Source organism: Semicossyphus pulcher, unplaced genomic scaffold (assembly GCF_022749685.1).
Source record: "Semicossyphus pulcher isolate SPU_LCO1_2020_fin unplaced genomic scaffold, fSemPul1.0.p SCAF_2, whole genome shotgun sequence".
In the NCBI taxonomy this organism is placed as follows: Eukaryota; Metazoa; Chordata; class Actinopteri; order Labriformes; family Labridae; genus Semicossyphus; species Semicossyphus pulcher.
Genome location: NW_027211693.1, coordinates 14,151,114 through 14,171,616, shown reverse-complemented (window position 1 = coordinate 14,171,616; position 20,503 = coordinate 14,151,114). Strand labels below are relative to the sequence as shown.

The following is a 20,503-nucleotide window of genomic DNA, read 5'->3' as shown; positions in this document are numbered from 1 at the left end:
TTTCACTTCAAATGTGGGGAAATGAACAGGATTGAATATGAGCTGAAGAGGCAGCCACAAGTGTTTAGATGGCCAAAGAGTTGCTGTGAGGATTAGTTTCACTGAGCGGGAAAAATCTAAAAATAAATGTCAGAGCGTGCCATGAGTTTATTATGTTAATTAGGCAAAGTGATGACAAAGACTGAGCTTGATGAGAATATTAAGAGTAAATGACTTATAACTAGACAAGGCGATAAAAAGAACAATGCTGTGCTGTGTGTAAGGTCTCTTTAATTAACTCCACCCTGTAAAAGTCAAGGCTTTTATAGCCTTAAGTATCATTACAATGGTGGCATTTAACAGAGCCTGAATCCCCCAGAGTCTGGTTCTGCTAAACAACAGTGTTTATCCAAATACGCGGCACATTCCTGGATTTAGTACATGCAACCGTGTGAATGTGTAGCAGAGAATTGCTGGAAAAGAGCAAAGGTGTTGAGTCAACCAACCCCTGGTAAGTAAAGGTTTGAAAAAGCAGTCTTGCATGTGAAGGGGTAGATGGGGCTCAGCTCTCGCTGTCACAAGCACTTAAGTCAGAGGAGAGAGGTAGAAGGGCAGGCCAAAGCATGTGCAAAGAGCAGAGAGGATGAGACAGGGAGGCCATACTGCTACTACTGACAGGACTGCCAGTCTTTATATCTGATGTGTCTGTTTGACCTGCAACATGGGTACTAAAATATTAAACCAATATCAAGAAGGAAATACGAGAGGAAGTCGGCTAAGGCTAACTCATTTTGAGATAAAGTCTACTATTATCATCTGACATTATACTTTAACCGTGTGATAATGTCACATCGTTGTGTTCCAGGTTTGCAAACTGTATAAAGATAGGATATTTGACAAATTGCCATCACAGACAATGGATAGCAAAAAATCCAGAGGCATATCCAGCCACCTTTCAAGACAGAACAACATATTTAAAGAGGGGGTATTATGCTGTTTCACATTTTAAGACATAAAGTATATATAATGTTACAAAGTCGGATGTCCACACTAAACGTGAAATTTCAGATCTGTAGGTAAAAGTATTTTCAAGTAATCCCCAGGCGTCTCAGCTCAGTCTACAGGCTGCTGTGAACGCCAGGATTCACACAGTTTCTTCCTCTGCAGGCTTCGGAGAGCCGGCCAATCAGAAGAAAGCGGGCTTGTAGGGGCGGGGTTTCTTAAAGGGACAGAGCTGACTGAGTCGTTTCAGGCAGATGCTGTATGAGGGCCTGCACAGAGCACCAGTGTGAGGAAAAAAATGTTCACTGTAAATTATGCTAAGCTACTCCACAGGTATCACAGAGTGAAATATGAAGCTTGAAGTTAGCATGATACCCCACCTTTAATAGCTACTGTTAGATAACAGTTAATGTTAGCATTCAACCATTTCCTAGCTAACATTAACGTTTTAAATTGCTACACAATAAGATAGAAAAGACTTTCTCACATTCTTGTCACCAAGCTAATAGTAATGTTTGCTGGGTATTGGTTGAATGCTAATGTTAGCTGTTGTGAATTAGCTGCCTGTACCTAATGAGTTACCAAACGTGTTTTACCTTTAACTATGGCCTGATGTCCCGCAGGTTTTTCAACATACATCGCCAATTTCTTATCAGTCTCGAAGCCCTTACATGAAATTATCAGATTCCGAATGCTTATATGATTTGCAAAACCCAGCGACATTATAGCAGCATTTGGGATTCCAACCTTGAGCGCCAGAAGTAAAAGGCCAACCTGTAAATCGAGTGAATTTTATTCTACATACATAACAGACAATCCTTTCCCCAGTCATGATATGAAATGAGTGGTTTAAGGATTTAGATAACCATTCATAAACAAGTTGTCACTTTTTTTAAGACAGGAGGACCGTGATTTTAATAGTTTTAGGCAACCAAAACACTGAAGAGGCTGTTGCCTTGTATTGCAACAAGTAGTGTGGTGGGATGCTGTGAATCAGTGACCACAGGCAGTAAAATTCATTATGCAATATTCAAAACATAAACAGTTTTCTCTTAGCCCTGTCATGCTTTTCCTAATTACCATTAAAGTCAGCTAAAATAGGTATAATGGTCTATGTCCTAATTTACCTGCCTTGCATTTAACGCTGAGTGTGCAGCTCTCTTTGTTCCTGCCTGTGGCAGCATATGGACTGGGTGTGCGCTGCTCCATATTTTCAAACTCTGCATAAAGAATAAAGAGAAAGCCCAAGACATGAAAGAACATTCAAAGTCCTTCGCTGATTGGTGCTTAAGAGTATCTTAAAAGTTTGCAAGGATCCACAATTAAAATGAATACAAATTTGTCTGTCACTCAGGCTAATAAAGTAATAACACTATCTAGTCCCCCCTATGCAAGTTATGCGTAGGCATCCTCTTCTATCTGCTCCACTGGGTTCTCTGCAGGGCCCTGACCAGAGTGCAGAGAGGCTTTGATTGAAAAGCAGATGAGTCTGCTCTGCTCCTCAATGCAGACTTCTCTCTGAACAGCTAATTACCTTGTCTCAACACTGAAGCCGCCGCTGATAAGAGGTATGAGCTGCTTAGAAGTAAAGAGAAACTGTGCAGCATACTGACACAATTAAACCTGGGAACGGAGAGGCTTTTAGTATGCAGGATGAACTGAGTGACTTTTAAGGAAAGAGTTCGTGCTACTATATAAAATCCTCTGTTGCTTCAACATTCAACATTGTAAATGAATCTGCTGATTTTCAATTAATTCTTTTAATCCTTTTGGGTCTTCTTATGAACGGGCAAACAGTTACTCAAACATTTAAACTGATTAATTTTCTGTTAATTCATTCATCCATCCATTATCTATACTGCTTATCCTGTTCAGGGGAACAGGGGTGCTGGAGCCTATCCCAGCTGTCATTGGCTGAGAGGCCAGTCAATCACAGGGACAATCACGCTCACAGTCACACCTACGGGCAATTTAGAGTCACCGATGAACCTAACGAGCCAGAGTACCCGGAGGGAACCCACACATCCACAGAGAGAACATACAAACTCCACACAGAAGGCCAAACCGGGATTCGAACCAGGAACCTTATAGCTATGAGGTGAAAGCGCTAACCACTGCACCACCAATTGTCTAATAGATAAATTATCAAACCATTTCAGCTGTTTTTAGTCTTGACAGAATATCTAAATCTAAATTAAAGCTGTGTCAATGTTAACAGAAGACACAAAAGACATTACAGATGCCTTAGCCAGCAACCCAGATACCGTATCACCCCTCATTTTATTCTTCAAATCAGTACTTAAAAAACAGGAATAACATTTGCAACACATTAGAATAACTTGCGAGTCTTCAGAAATAAAAAGGGGTCAAGTTGATCCAGTAGCTCCAAATTAATTTTCATCTATTGAATCTTTCATTCTTAACTTAGCCCTAAATATTTCTGCTTGTGTAAGATATTGTAGGTTCTACTTTCTTAACCTTTGTAAAGTAATCCTACCATCAGAATTGTAAAGTTACGTCTGATGAGTTTGATTACAATGAGTGTAAAAGATTTCACAAAATTGTTGGCTGAGTTATTTTCAGCTTCTGTCTTCTCTCTCACCGTTCCCTCTGCTGTAGTCATTCCGTGCTCTGTCGGATGGAGACGTAGCTTGAAGCAAAGTATAAATAATTAGTTGCAGGAAAGATTGAATACCAATTCCTTCATATTGCCCAGCACCATTATCACGGTTGATTAAGCAACCTAAGGTCATTTGCTTCATTGGTGGCAATGTGTCCACAATGAAATGTCTTAACACAGAGGTTAGCTGAGAGACACAGTTGGTCTGTCCACCTGGAAGACGGAGGAAATTACATATATATAAAGTTGGAGTTATTAATCACATACAGTTAAACCTTTTAAAGCAAAGAAAGAGCTAATTTAGTGATACCGTAATTTATTGAGATTTACTGTATATTCACACCTGAGGTACCACATTATGTGCCCACAGGAAAATACTTCCTAGTGGTGGTTTCAAGATCTAAAACTGCCAATTCATCATTAAAGTTTCATCCAAATCGGTGAGATACAGACACATAAAGCTACATCGATTCAACATTGCACTCCTGTAACGCTGTCGGAGTCACCATGGACAGTCCGAGGATTCAAATCTGGGTAGTAGAATCAGGTGTTTTTATTCCCCTTATTCTTCTTCCTTGTCAAACTCTGGCAGCTACATTATTCACAACGCGACCTCGGACAGTTCAGTCGCAGATTCGAGTGTGTTATGCTAATAGAAGCTGAGGTAGCCTTGAGCAGCTAACCTCGAGGACATATAGGGAGCGGGCTACAGAGGTCTGGTAGGTTCACTTGTTTTCACCTTCATTGCCCTGGATTTCTTAAAATCTAATTGTACTCTTTGGCTCCAACCAATGCTGACTCGAGTGACATCACTTGAGGCTGATTCATTTTTCTGGAGCCACAAAGGCTATATACAACTTTCTGCACATATTCAGAAGTAGTCCCAAGAACTTTAGGTTGCGGAGGTAACCCTGGTTCCCTGAAACATGTTTCTAGGAGCGAGAAGAGGGTTAAGGCTGAAGAGATAACGTTACATCAGGCTTTTACAGGAGGAGGAAGTCCCTCCTCTTGGGAGTCGTGTCACGCCTGACTGGCGTAATGTAATATTGCTTCTGGGGACAGCGCAAGAAGCGTGTCCCATAGTGAGATTCCGAAACAAATGTTGAAAGAGAACCTGTAAACTCACTTTGATGTTTAAATTGGTGGCTACCCTTAAAGGTTAAAGTTTGGAAAAGAACAGCACGTGGGTAAAAACAAACACTCAGATGTGAATGTGAACACAGGTCACGGTGATGTTAGCTGTTTGAAAGTACAAGAATTTCTTTTTTTGGTCCTGAGAACATAACCGGTTGCTGTGTCAGGAAACTTGTTTTTCTTCTCTGAACAAACAGCCAACGCTGACATTTTTCTTGTTTCTGATAGTACAGAATCTTTGACAGATTTTTCACTTCAGCCTTTGTTTGAGTGAAAATACTTGCCAGACAATTCTCCCTACACCAAAAAAGTCCTGAAGGTAAATGTATTACTCTCCAAAAAAGCACTATACGACTCTGTCAATCTATTTGCGTGTGATGCCCGATCTCATACTAGATCAAAACTGTTAACAATTATTGGCTGACATTGTGTGGTTTGAAAAAGCAATTATATGTATTTAAATGACTCGTAATGAGAGCAGCCCCATTGTCCTGCTACCTGCCTCCTCACACGCTAAGCATGCTGGCACTCAGAAGACTGCTCTCTGTCTGGCCCAATTGACTGATGGATTTCCAAACTCTGCATCAGCCAAAGCCATTAAGTGGTCTGCTGGAGCGAAATGACTTTACTGTTGCCGGAGTGCAACGCCGGGCTCAGCAGTTCCTGCCCGCTATTGTCTAGGGCCACTGTGACAAAGTTAATTTCTTGCCAGACAAGCACAAACACTTACGCCGACACACACAATAAATAAGAAACAAATAAATAAATAAAATCCGAATGGCTCTTTTTCCTTTTGGTCATTTAAGGTGACCCGTGCCAAATGAGTTTCCTTTGAGGTATCTGAGTGAGTGGCTTGCTCTATTCAAGCTTAGTAAGTAATGGGCCAACATTATGTCTGAAGCCACCATGAAATACAATAAGTACCTATAATGGATTGACTGTTTGCTATTTAAGAGTATTCATACGAGGCTTGGACTAATCAGGGAAGCTTAACTCAGGCCAGAAAACATTCTGCACTGATAAGCAACTTTTACTCTTGGCCACACACATTAATTGTTAACCATTACTTGCTGTCTTGAAACCATTAAAAAGCAACAAACTCAGAAGTGAACAGTGAGTTTTTTTGGATGAAAAAGGGGTAAAAGACTAAACAGATGCAGACCTGTCCCTCCCCTGCATTATTCCTGGTCATATCCCAGTGTAAGGAGGTAAATCCACTCATTATATTCATGGTGACGAACTGGAAGGTCCGGGCATCTTCTTCCACCGGGATTCAAGTTCGCCTCTGCCATGGTGAGCCAAACCAAAAGCTGATTTCAAAGCCCAGAGCTCTGGCTGTGACTTCATCCCACAAGGGCTTGTGGAGGTGGAGTGCATATGTGCTACAAATAATGCAGAAAGAAGATTTAGAAAGGCACAGGCTAGCCTTACCTAACCGCAATTATGTAAAAAATAATAATAATAAATCTCTTCCTATGAGGGCTGTTCACAGATTGTCAACCTTGGGTCTATCTATCCAACTTAGGTATGATAATCTCTTTCACAAAAGTAGCCAGTAAAAAATACCAAAAATATTCAGCTTAACAAACCAGTTACACAAAAAGATGTTCATTTAGTTGGCTAACCCTTAGTGGGTTTACAGTGGGAAAATGAAGAATAAATCAATAGGGCCTGTGTCCACTAACGCCGAGCGCTTCTCATCGTATTTACTGTTGCTTGGTTACAAAAGTTGTCTGGCAGCACTTCCGCTTCCCTTGGTAGTGATCGTTACGTCTGTTTTAAATTGCTCTGTTAGTTTGCTTTTATTTACGGAAATTTTGCAAAGAAAACAGAAAAACAATGGAAAGGAATCGTGTCCATCAGCAGCAGCTCTACACCTCGAAATTGAACCCTCGAAAAAACAAAAGGATTAGTTTCTCCTCTGTCATTGTTGTTGACAGAGTTGATACCCGCCCCCTCTTGATTTTGATTGGTCAGTGAGAGAGAAGTGACATTGACGAGTGCGGCGGTGTACCAAAAGTTAAACTATTTTCAACCGAGAGCACTTTGAGCTCAACGACAAAAAACAGCTGACACTGACGGCGTTTAGCGCTGGCTGCAAAAAACACTGTTAGTGGACACAGGCCCTGAAACATAAAAAACATGAATGAACTACAATCATGTTATGAAGCAAGATCAGTAGCCATGTCAAATGTGCTTAATAATGGGACCATTTAATAGTAAACAGAGAAGAACACCAGTGGTATTAGGCCATTTACATTACACTAATACATGTAGTTGAGCAACTTTTGTGTGAATACCTAAATATAACTTTTAGTCGCCACAAAGACAACTTACTTACAGTTTGCTCCAGTATTTAACTAGAGCAAACTGTCCAGGGTCATTAGTCACATCTCTTGTTTTCCTCCCCTCCATTGTAGTGAGAGGGGTCTGGCTGCAGTGCCTCTTTGTCTCGGGGCCTTATCTGGCTGTGAAACGCCAGGCTCTGTGCTGCCGTCTCTATTGGCATGGTGATGGAGGGAAGGCCTGCCATCCCAGATAAACCTCCCTCTGTTCTTCCTGCAGCCCAGCAGGCATCGCGTTTGCTGCAGGTGTCTGAGAAAATGTCCACATAGCTATTAGAGTTTAGCGCTGCTGGTGACATGTTGGCACCTCTGATGGGAAGCGACTGAAGATGGGGGGAGAGTGATAACGGGAACGTGGAGACAGACAACATGGGGACGAGGCGGAATGAGGAGGAAGTTGAACGCGGGTGGTCACCGAAAAGCTGAATGTTTTTCACCAAAGTGCTGTAAAAACTCAGGTAATGAGAAGAATTTTCCACAGCAGTATTAGCTTAATTAGCAGCTCTGTATTGATCAAGCATTGTAGCAGACAAACAAGAGAAAGAGTGTCAAGATTGCTTGTACACCATGAAGAAAAAAAGTGTGGCAGACAGGTTGGAGGAACCTCACAGTAATGATGCTTGTTGCTGCTGCTGCTCCAAAACTGTCACAGGGGGAAAACCTTGTTATGCTGAATATTCAGCAGCCAAACTGTTTCCAGGTGGGAAGAGATTAGATACAAGGAGACATAATGGAATGCAGTTTCTATAATCTACAACAGCACACCGAATACAGGTAAAAATCCAGCTAAAATTCAATTTTGTGTAAAAGGGAATAAGGCCAGAAGCGATTTTTACGTTTATTTTCACAAAAATTTTGTTGATTTTGAGCCACATTTTGATTTTATTCCATCCAATTACTGAGAGATCAGGTGCCTCCGATGTATGAGAAATTCCACTGCCTCATCTATATACAAGAACTGGCCCATCTGTGGCTACTGAGGCCAATGTTAATGTGGGGACAAACAAGCGTCCCTGCCACCTTGCCAGGCAGGGTGCAGGACACTGAACTGGCAGATTAGACCACCTGGCCCTGCCAGACTGTCAGCCTATTTATACCCAGGGCCATAATTTACACCAGCAGCAGAGAAACAGAGACCCGGGGGGAGGCAGCTCTGTGTGACGCTCCCATGGTGAAGGGGGGGGGGGAGAAAAAGAGCCACTGTGATGACCTTCCGCCTTCTTTTTCCCTGGAAGGTTTTCCCAGAGGAGTGAACTAATGACAATTTCCTCCACTACAACTGTATGCTCCCTCATAAGCTCCTCAATGGAAGCACAAAGAATTACTGTTCCAACATGATCTGGATGGTGTACGTTATAGCGAGTACACAATGCTGTGACTTTTTTAGGTTGTGTCTATTCAGTGACAACTATCAAATAACAAGCAAAGAGTCAACCAATTACTGATTTCAGCTTCTTAAATGTAAGGAGCTTTCTTTGTCATTTATGATAGCTATGAAGGGTCTTTAGGTTTTTTGACTGTTGGTTGGACAAAAGAAGCAATTGACCTTTTGCTTAGTCCCGCCCCCTTTGGTTACTGTTGCTACGCCTCAAGCTTTCGCACTGGCATGTAGTAAATATGCCATTTTCAACTATAACAGTGAGAGATGTTCCAAGGAAAATAATAGCAAATTGCTGGAAAAATAGTTCCCAAATGTCAGAGAGAAGTAGACAGAGAGGACGATAACACGTATCTGAAAGCTACATCCTGAATATAATTTGTCAGCAGAGTGTTGAGAACGAAGAGGACATAAAAATGGAGGCAAAAGCTCACCGGTCCAAATGCAAGAGTCAGACACCCCACGTCCTGACAATTCATGTAAAGGACAATCACGAACAGGAACAACAATGTTCTTGCACAGCAGGGTAAGTCTAATGTTTAGTTAAGACTCCCTATAACTTTCATTATCTAATATGTTTTAGCACATTGCTAGCTAAACTAAATTATCATACTTTTTCACTTTGTTTAAAGCGTGTCAGGATATTGCACGCATATCGGCTCGATCCATACACTGGATCTCCTGAAGGCACAACAGGAAAGCCCAACAAAATCCTGAACAAGTTTGCCACGACAATGGCACAAACCCTGGGGTGCTAAAATAAAGGCTGTGCCCATATCATCCGTGGTGGTAGCAAAGGCCAGACGGGATCGCAAGTGAAGACCAGCTGACTGTCTTCCACAATTTTTCAATCCATGTCTGACACCTGAACTTTGAGGATATCTGCTGTCGGAATCATTTCGGCATTTGTCCTTGTTCTGAAAGCTTTGCAGGCCTCCCACGCCTAGTTACGGTTGCTAATGTAGGACTGGACAGTGGCAGTTCAAGGGAGGGGCCCAACGAAGGGTCAATTTGAAGACATCACTTTTGGCCTTTGAATACTGTGCTGACTGTTTTTTTTTTTGGTATTCTATATTTAAAGCTCCTGTGAGGAGTTTTTAGTTGGTTATGAGACAGACTGACACTAATACGGATGCCTGACCTACAAAAGCAAACCAGACCATCAGCATCAAGATTGACAGATACTGTTTATGCATGTTACCGCAGCCAAGGGGTCGATGTCAGACAAGGCGATTAAGAGTAGATTTACAGCGAGTGATCGTTTGTCTGTTTAACGACAGCAGAAGGGTTTTTTCAGTTACAGAATACCACTTATGCATGTACAGGACAAGATCAGCAGAGATAAGAGGCATCAGTTTGTCCACTGGGGTGCCCAAGATCGACACAAAATGAGCAAAAGGTCATCAGATTATTCGATAATGAAAATAATCCCTGCAATGCATCCCTTTGCAGCCTTATACATAACTGGATTTGAAAGCATTTGGACGATTAAGACACATCTCATGATGAAAACTTGACATATAAACTTATATTCCTTCTTGCTGACAATAACACTGTGGCCTATTTACTCTAGATGCTGCATGGAACTGCCATAAAGCCTTTAATTACACTATCATCAGAGTTTTGTTGGTGTCAAACATCATAAAAACCGAGGACGCAACCCCACAACCAAAATCTAAAACAGGACAAGCAGCAGCATATCTGGTTCATTGGTTTTGAGTTAAAGTGGGATTTAACTGAAACACCCTTTGTTCCATACCTGCTTTGAAAACTCAGCCAATTTCTAAAAGTAGTGACTTTACAGTTTTATAATAAAGCACACGGCAATTAAACCGAGCATCGAGTTGTTTAAACTCAAAACCCCCAAAGAGCTCTAATTTCTGCTCCGGCAGCTGCTGACATTTTCCCATTAGTTGCACGGGTGCGTAATTTGGTGGCACCAATATTTCATTTGAGAGAGCGTTTCACACAGTAATGAACATGTCACCAAGTGAAATTAATGTGTCACTGTGTTTAAGGGATCCAACAGAAGTAGCTCAAATTTGGATCAGTCCGAAATTACACATCAGACCCATTATCAGAGTTCATACGACACTAGTGACAGTTTATTTTTCTGTTATTCAACTTCAATCTGTGTCATGAACTTTTTAAACTCCATTCAAACATGCACACGCATTTTGCTCTTACCCAAATTATCGACACAGACAGGCGTGACTGGGATGTTTGAGAGAGGAAATAATGATACAATCTAACTTCTGCATGCTTTAAACAACCTTGAGATGTTACTGCAAGTTGTGTTTATGAAACATCTGGTCATAAAGGCAGAACAGCTGCACTATTGCCAAAGGGTGCTTCTCATCCTGGGTATTTTATTCTAATTTTATTTATCACATTACTTAAATGGCAGCTGGTATTTTTTCTGTGATAAAAGATAAGATTCAATCATTTTTTAAACACTATTGACTTAAGTAATATAAATGTAAAGGCTCAAAGCCTGTCAAGACAAGATAATGACAAACACCATTAGGAAATAAGGTGTCGAAAACACTCGAAATCAACCAAATTATATCAGATTCAAAATCATTTTATTGGTTACTTCCCATGTCAACCCAATCTCTACAAGTGCAACAGATTGCCTTTCATTAAGAATGAAACTTCACTTAGAATCTTTAGCAACTTTCCCGCCAACACCCGGCTTTTTTGCTTAATGGGAAAAGTTACAATCGGCATTCAGACCCGTCAAATGACTCTGCAGTAGAGCCGGGTAATAATCGCCTCGGCTCCGATCGGCATTGATGGGAACACAAAACCTGTGTCGACACGCTAATCTCCGCCCCCTTTCCACTCCTTGTCATCTCAGCTAGATGCCTCTGTCCGAGCAGCCCTCGAATATCGTTCCACATTTGTCGGCGCCGAGTTTGATACACAGACTGAATGAGTAATAGATACAATAAAGACCTAACCACCGGAACAGCTTCACTGTTTACTAACCCTGTTTGGACGCATTTGTGACGGTGATGCAGCAGAAAAGAGACCGACAGGAGTGTACTTCACTGGCAATGGGAACAGAGACAATCGGCATCAATAAGCAGGTCTTCCCAGGTCTAATAAACCCACATTAACATGCTCATGTTAGATGGAAAAGGGGTATGAGTTCCATTCAAGACTTTCAAGTCTCGTAATGGGATGACTTGGCGAGGTTAAGCAGCGTTCAACTTTATGCAAATTTCTTCTGACTTGCATGACTGCTCAGACAACCAATTGCACTTTTTTGATTCGCGGGGGAAATGAGAGTGCAGCTTTCAGGTGCTGAGCTGTTAGCTCCAACTCTATGTTAACAGACCGTAAAGAAATGGGGGGAACAGGGGACATGAAAAAATGTATGTGGACTACTTCATTGTGCATCAATAGAGTGGCAGTGGGAGAATATAACTGTCCAGTCAGAGTCAAGTATGTAAATTACGTGCTAAACTTAACATTGTAGATGAAACCTCTGGTGTATTACGAAAGAGCCTGCTTCCTAAAATTCATATCTGTCAACAGCCCATAGATTAAGACCACAATCATACTTGTGTTCCGCATTTAGTTAGCTTAGAGAAAAGACTACAAGTATAGGGAAAAGCTGGTCTAGCAAACCAACACCCAAACGGGGAAAGAATTAGGCCTAACATGTTGTATTAGTTAGTTTAACCCGAACAAAAACCCATCACAAAAACAGTTGGAGGTATCACTAGGAGTTTCTAAGACTTAAGGGAACCAACCCTCATATTCCTTCTCCACTTATTGTCAAGGAAGCGTCTACCCATACTTCACAGTAAAAGGACCGGACATACCAATCATATCTACCAATATCAGAGTATAACTTTGGAAGAGTGTTGCTAATTTTCCCAAATACCGCTGTATGTGCATTTCTGTGTTGGCGTGGAAGAGAGAGCTGGAGTGTGTGTAGGTGCTCCAACAGCAGTTCCAGCCTACTAGATATCCAACCGCCCAGCCTTCGGTTTGTAAATACACGAGGCCGGAGGCAGAGATGAGTCGAAGATATTGTAATTAGCTACCGCCATCAGAAAACTGCTGCTGTGGAAAATGCCAGAGAAAAAGAAGACATTAGAGGAGTCCATGACGAGTTCACTGAACAAAGTGGTGACTGTACTTTTTAGGCCGTATGAGTTTGCCCACAATATCTGCAAACAGAACAGAGAGTGGCACTAGGTCGGCCGCAGGCTGTAATGGTGATGAAAATATGTTAAAAATAGGAGTTAAAACTGACTGATGTAATTGATTAAGCTTATTTTGACTTAACACACAGCTCCAAGTGCACAAAAAAAGTTTTGGCTTCAGCACTTAGGTCCAATTTAATGATGCTGAGAGTTGATTCAATGCCAATAGTTCCATTAACCTAGCCTATGTGTCATTTTTGAGTGACAGTCATAAAAAATTGATTATTGGTTGGTTTAAAAGGGTGCAGAAGATATTCGCAATCACATCTGTTCTGCTCTCTGCAGGCAAAAAGGTGAAAGAGAGTTTAGTACCGAGCGTGGAAAACAGGTGGAGCTAAGCGGAGGTAATTTACTGACTGTGTGTCTGCTGTATGTGTGTCTCTATCAGAAGTGAGTCAGTGAGAAAGACAGAGCCAGACAGCCTGACACGCGGGGAAAAGGTGAGCTCTAATATTAGTCTGCTGCTGTGAATGACATGTCTGTTTGGATGAGAGGTTAACAATATGAACCCCAATCATTGAAATGTGCTCTTCTTAAAAACTGTCTGTACAAAACTGGACTCAGAGTTCTTCAGTATTGGTTTGTCATATAGAAGTTCTGTCTCCATGAATATCAAAAAGTGGAGGACAACAGGTGAACCAGCGACAGAGTCATGGGCAGCCAAGGCTCATTGATGCTCGTGGTGAGCGAAGGCTGGCCCGTGTGGTCCCATCCTACAGAAGAGCTACTGTTGCTCAAATTGCTAAAAGAAAGTTCATCCTGGTTCTAATATAAAGTTAGAACACACATGCATTTCAGTTTGTTGTGTATGGGGCTGCGTAGCCGCAGACTGGTCAGAGTGCCCCTGCTGACCACCACCAAAAGCGCCTACAACGGGCATGTGAGCACCAGAACTGAACCATGGAGCAATGGAAGAATGCGGCCTGGTCTGATGAATCACATTTTTTTTTTTTTACATCATGTGGATGGCAAACAATTCGTAAAAAAAATAGCGCAAAAATGTGCACATGTTGCAAAAATGCCCATCAGGGTTGAGATTATTTTAATGGCACAGACAATCAGACTATCAACTTCCTTACTGTAAAAAGACTAAGAAGGAGGGCTTGACGAAAAGTGAGCCAAACCACGACTAGAAGTTCTCCATATAACTATCTTTTACTTGATTCTAGCCATTAGTGCTACTCTACTAAAAAGCCAAGTTAGTACTAGCGTTGCCACCAGTGGCTATTAAGGGCAAATATTTGCAGGTTGCAAAATACTCCATATTTTTTCCCACGTAAGACAAGATGAAAATGCTGCTTTGTCATTTGTTCTGAACACACCATAAGGCAGTTAATGAGGCTCCAAATTCAAGGAGAAAAAGGCAACTTGGCTTTTTGGTTGCTCTTTTTGGTTGAAAAGAAAACAGATGTGATTTTGATAAACATCTATTGAAAAAAAATTCAGCTTTTGGAGCACAGAGCGGTGGATCCACCGCCACTACACAGCCATACGCATGCTTTCACCCTCTCACAGTCGAGTATTAAAGTGTAGACCTTTCAAAAACAGACGGGAAACGAAAAACAGCGGCACAAAAATGCATAGAGCACTTGACTGAAAATGGCTCCATCAGTATGTTCAATTGGAAATTGACAGTGATTTGTCCCGGTCTGTAAAACGTCTGCACTAGTAACTGAATAACAGGTAATATCCTCTCCATTTCAGACAGACAGTGGTATCTGGGCTGCTCTCAAATGTCAAATAGCTGTTCTGTGTAATAACCGGTAAGAGCTTGACGAACATTCCTCCGGCAAGCATCTCTGGTATCATGCGAGTGTGTGTGTGTGTGGTCAAGTTGCTGTGCTGAGAGTCAAGCAAGCTGCTCTCAGCATAAATCTAACACAACAGGATCAGTGTTTTGAATATCAAATGGCAGAAAAGAGAACAGGACAAGCTTTTATCACATCTCACAGCTGGATGCAGTGGGTGTTTTCACAGACAGGATGACCACGACTCAAAAACACCTCGCAGTGACAGTACGATTCAATTCAAGTCAATACGCTTTATTGGTATGAATTCAAGAGAGACGATAGAGATAATTGATCATCAATTGAGGCAATTCTCTGATTGTGTAATGGCTGACATTTCTCTGTGAACAAGTCAAAACAGGAGCTTTGATCCATTTGATTCCATGTTTGGTGTCAAACTAGGACATTCAACTGTCCACTGAGTACAGCATTGAAATCTAGTATGTTCAAAATTTAAATGGGGACTTGATCAGTAACTGGACTGCAGTGTAGATCCCAATTTCCTTATATGTAGCAACCTTAGTCACTCTGAAGCTGTTGTGAACACTGAGCTTGACTTTGAATAAGTGGACTTAGTCGGCGTGATTGAGCTGCAGGCCGAGAAACTGAAGCTTCTTCCTCTATTTGGTCAAGATTTTTTACTCAGGGTGGGGGACATGGCCGTTTGATTTCAAAAGTGTAGCCAGCATAGTCGTGACTTGAACCTGCATTCTCCTAATGGTCAACAAGAGAAGACTCCGCTGGTTGCAAAAAGAAGTCTAAGGGGGGAATTCACGAAAAGATCGCGCAGCTTCTGTGCCTGCAAAACGTGTGCAAATGACACAAAAAGACGCCTCATTCTCCAAGCACACGCAAAGGATTAAATGCACCCCAAAGTGCGCTGCAAAGCCAACAGTGTCAGTCGGCTCTGGTGCTGTTGGTACGTATTTAAATGAGTGCAGACATTCAGGACAAATTTCGCCCCTTTCTATGCAAATGAGCCTCGTGGCAAAAAGCATTTAATTCACAAACGCCAGCGCTAACAGCACCACGCAGATGGAATGAAAATATTACCGTCTGCAGAGAGCTGGTGGTTACTGCGGCGCAGTCTCATAAGGGCTGTCACGCTCTGAGTTTACACTGATCATTAAGACAATTCCTCCTTTTGTGTGATCAAAGGAAGTACTGTCTGTAAAAACAATCTGTCAATAATATATTGTCATTATTATTATAATCTGGAGACCAATCTGTCCGGGGCTGTGCAAGGCTCAACCCCGGCATACGCGCACACTATGGAGCCATCACACAGGACGGGGATTATATATATGTGCAATCATTTACAAAAATTAAGCTGCGTTACAGACAGTTAAACTAGTAAACATTTGTCCAGTCCGGACTTTACAATAAACTGTTAAAAGAGCTGCCCCCCTCCTCTCCCTGCTCATTATTGATCTGTGCATAGAGTTGAGATCAGTGTGCGCTCAACGCGCAGCAGAGAGCGGAGGTGCAGACAGCTTCTCTTCACATTCAGACACAAAACAAGAGCAAACTGCGAAACTTTATGGGCGTGTTTGCACTTGAATATCATCAGTGCAGTTTGCTTTGTGAATTGGACCTTGAGACGGAGCAGATAGCGGGGGCAAATGATGCGCAATTTATGGAGCTATCAGTGGCTGCTATTCATTCTTAGTGAATTCCCCCCTAAGTGTATGGAAGCAGCCCTACCTCGCGGATGATTTATTACCTCAGTCCCAATCCTTGGTTTTAAGTCTTCTTCAACACATCATGATGTTCATTTTTTGAAAATAAGGGCCCCATTTAGAGTAAAATACTAATATTAGTAATATAGTAATATAATAAAGCAGGGTACGCGTAAGGGTGTGGTTACGTGTGATTGACAAGTCTCTACCAGAGTGACATGTCAGCTAAAGGCTCTAGCAATGTGCTTCCACCTTATCATCCAAATACAGTCGATCAAGGCTCAAAAGTCGCCAAATTCTAGGCTTAAAAATGGGAGTCAACAAATAAAATGTCACTGTTCCTATGTCCACTTCTTATTAACAGTCTATGGGTTAACATATAAGACATTATTTACATTCTTCCTTAATACAAAGTCACTTTTTTCATGCCTCACACTGTCAATTTCGCACTTGGCTCGATTATGAATCATTGTAACAACTCATACTAATGAGTCCAGCTTGAAACAGGTAACAGCAAGAATTGTTGACTCCAGCTCCTCTGCAACATTAGCTTGATTGTGTTTTGGATGAGAACAGGAGCCGACAATTGGCATTCGATGCGTGGTCATTAACACTGCGATGCTTCCAAAATTTTTTCTTTCTGCTAACCTCCCTGGTTTTGTTTTGTTAGATAATGGTCAGACACAGAGGAAAAAGTGTTTCATGATTGATTAATTAGAAAAATAACAGAAATGTGTGGTGCTTACTGGACAAGTCTCGAAGGCTAAACTATGAAAAATGAGCAGAGGATGCAGCTAAATGTCATATGGGCCTCATTTGCACTGCAGCCCATGTACTGTAGTACAGTCTGTACAATCAATATGCAAAGGAAATCCATATGGACTACATGCACTGGAATGCACTTCAGGTGGAAATGGTTTGGAGAAAACTGGGCTGTATGTGCTGACTACACAAGAAAACAGTAATGCCTGCTCGGTTACAACTTTATTGAAAAGGTAATTTAAATCCCAAAGTGTCCCTCTACTCAGTGTGGATTGTTATTAAAGCATCCTGACCATGCATTTTTATTAATAAGGGTTATAATTGTAACAATAATATTATGGAGATATGCTTTCAATTCCTAAATGAAAAGAGAGGTTACACTTCGGCGAACGAGCAGGACTCTCATTTGCTGGGAAAATCATTTGCCATGCAGCCAACATCTCAAATAGTTAGTCGTTCTTAGGCAACTAGGCAATTAGAGGAGGTACCGCTGCTGTTATCTGCTGCTAAATCTGAAGGCAGATTCCATTATTAACAGCCTGAGAGGCGAGCAGCCCCCTGAGCCCGTGGGACAACAAAGCAAAATACTTTAAGCACTCCTCTCTCGCGAAGGACATCTCGACTTACGTTGAGCCCCTTCAAATCTTTTACAGATCATAAAGACATAAAACCATAAGTGCATGACAGGTGTTTGTGTAGGAAATCCTGTCAGGCAGGGTTGAGGGCTTGTTATCCCACAACTGGTTTCCTGCTAATGTTGCAAGGCTAATTAACTCTGTGCTTCAGGAAGGCGTTATATCTGCTAATTACTATTTGAGAATAAGAGGAGGCGAAAAATACTGCAAATCAATGATTTTAAATTGGTTAGCTAGTAAATTCTGCTTAATTGAAAATGTTTAATTAATAACAATAAAATCCCCTTAGAGACGAATTGATCAAACCCGAAGGGTCAAAGGAAAAACAAGGATAAACGAGGCAGCGGAGGACCAGCGTCTTATTAAAATTTGAACAGCATCGATCTTGCATTACATTGAGATCGTACCTGGTGTGTTGTTACATTCAGCAAACAGATTCCCCTTAGCTCCAGGCCACTGTTCTCCGGCAGAGACGACTGTGCAGCACTTTGGCTTCATCCTTGAGCCTGCAGAACACACACATAAAAAAACATAAAAATGAAGCCCACAATGTGAAAAAACCTCAGTACGCCTCTACCACTATGCTTCTCAGGTAGATTTAGAGCTATGATACTAAATACTCGGTTTTAGATGCTACAGCACAGCCCCAAGTCACATTTATACTCCAACACATATATATAGAGCTTTCAGGAAGTAGACGGAAGTAGCCAGACAAAGCTCGACATTGGCTGCTTCCCAAGTCTCTTATTTGATAGCTCCTCGCTCCTCGCTCCTCACTCCTCGCCCGAACCGGAAGTAGTTCCGGAGCCGCCATATTGAGGACCGTCTCAAAGCTATTATCGCTGCTCGGAGGAGCGAGGAGCGAGGAGAGAGGAGGGAGTTCCGAGGAGCGATAAGCGAGGATACACGAGAGCAGCCTCCACGGAAGTCTTTTACTGGCTGACACGCCCCCTTATTAGATATAATAATAAATACTAATAAATCATTTTCATAGTTCATGAACAGACAGTATTTGGGCTTTTTAAATAATTAATTCAGATCAGATGATCTGTGATCAAAAATGTAAATAATGAGCAAATAATATAAAGGCAAAGTGCCGGTAAGAAATGTCCGTATAGCTCTGCAGCAGGAACACAGACTGCAGCCTGTTCTTCATGTGCAGGTGTTTGTTAAACAGGTAAGAGGTTACAGAGAGAAAACACTGTCACTGTGTGTTTAATTAGAATTAATACAGAGCACATGTGTGCAGACACAAACAGCTGTTAAAGCAGACTGACAGCTGATCCAGCGGTGATCAGCTGACGCGATCATCACAAACGGACGTCGCAGCACGTGACGCTTCATCGGAAAGGACGTCTCATGTCTCTTAAAAACCATTCCCTCGTTTCCTCTCTCCTCTCTTGGTTTCCTCGCGTCTCTCCATGCATCTCTGGTGGGAGGGACTAAGACGCAAGTGAAAGACGCAAGTGAAGGAAGCATGGATGCAAATTAAGAGACTTGGGAAGCAACCATTGTGGCATGAGAAGCCCATGGGCAATTAGTGCTCGAGTGTAATTGCCAAGCTGCACGGACACACCAGCGTCAAAGCCACCTCGCATAGGCTGTAGGCGTTCGTAGATTCAACTCACCTTAGGGCGGATGTCAATGTGCTGAAAAGCAAATGCTTCTCCAATTACTTTAATGAGTCCACTGATGCAGCTAAATTGGGGATATTATCACAGGGGGATTGACAAAACATCTGCATATTCCCCTTTCAGTCCAACTACACAATGTTTAGTCATTAAGTGTTTAACACATCGGCCAATAAATATGTGCAAGCACACATATGAGGTAAAACACCTTGTGGCATGGGCCTTGTTTGCCTTGCATTAATTGGCTGCCTACCTGGCCAGCATGAAGATGGAGGAGAAAGTTATTACCGCCATAATTAACTTTCTGGGGCTGTACGATCAAACCTCAGAGGAGTACGAGGACATAAAGCGCTGTGTTCGCATTAACAGCCTTCATCCTGGGCTTGTTGGTATGTATTTCATCTTCTTTACCTGCACCCTGTGGCACAGAGCCAACGCTTACACAACACCTTGCTTTGTTTTCCCATTGTGCTATTGTTGGTGTGAGGGCCTCTAATGCAGCACTGAATGCTGAAATGATGAGCAGACAATGATTCTGTAATCCCAGAACATTTGAGAGAGGAAGAGAAACTCAAAGGCAGCCTCCCACAGCAGACGACTGAACGGAGGAGCGTCCTAAGATAAGCGAAAAGAGAAGCCGGAAGATACATTACAATCGAGACAGCTCACTAATTAGAGCCAAACAATGAATATAACGCACAGCGCTATAGGACACTAAAATTAGTGTTATTTACTGCATAAGCAGGAAGTGGATATTTTTAGAGGATTCAAAACACTGCAATGTATTTTTCATCTCCCTCCTTTGTGTCCCGTTACAGTGGTTGCATCTCCAAAGACTAACATGAGCTTTGTACAATCACACGAGCATAAAAGCTGCTTTTTCAGATCAAATTCTGTATTCAAAATTCATGTTGTGTTGATGAAGGGACAGCCTTCTGGATGTCAGGAATTCAGCTGGCAAATGAAACAATGAGTGGAAGCATTTGTGTGCTTGTTTTGTTGAAAGAAACCAGACTTTGTGGTGTTCTTTTAAAGGCCCAGCTGATTATTTTTCATCTTTATCAAAGACATATGTTCATTTCGGGTTATCAGCTTTGTATGAGGTAGGAAAACAACTTGACCAGCTGCGACCTCATCCATATTTGGCCCATTTTTGTCTGTCGTAAAAATTCTCCCGAGCCATGCAAGAAAATGACATTCCCATTCTTAATGACGCCTACAAAGATGTAATTGGTTGACTGTTCATTCAGCTGGTTGACACAAGCTATTAAAGGCCAGAACAGTAGACCTGAACAAATTGGAGATGTGGGCAGCAATTCAGAACAAAGCTA

General features: G+C 41.9%; 1 protein-coding gene across 1 annotated transcript in view; it reads right to left on the bottom strand.

Annotated features, from left to right (window-relative positions):
* enox2 (ecto-NOX disulfide-thiol exchanger 2) overlaps positions 1–20,503 on the bottom strand; it is a 199,572-nt gene that overhangs the window by 164,626 nt on the left and 14,443 nt on the right. The window contains exon 2 of the mRNA XM_069669557.1: positions 17,949–18,047. The gene's annotated coding sequence lies outside the window, so the exon portion shown is untranslated. The remainder of the gene's footprint in view (positions 1–17,948; positions 18,048–20,503) is intronic.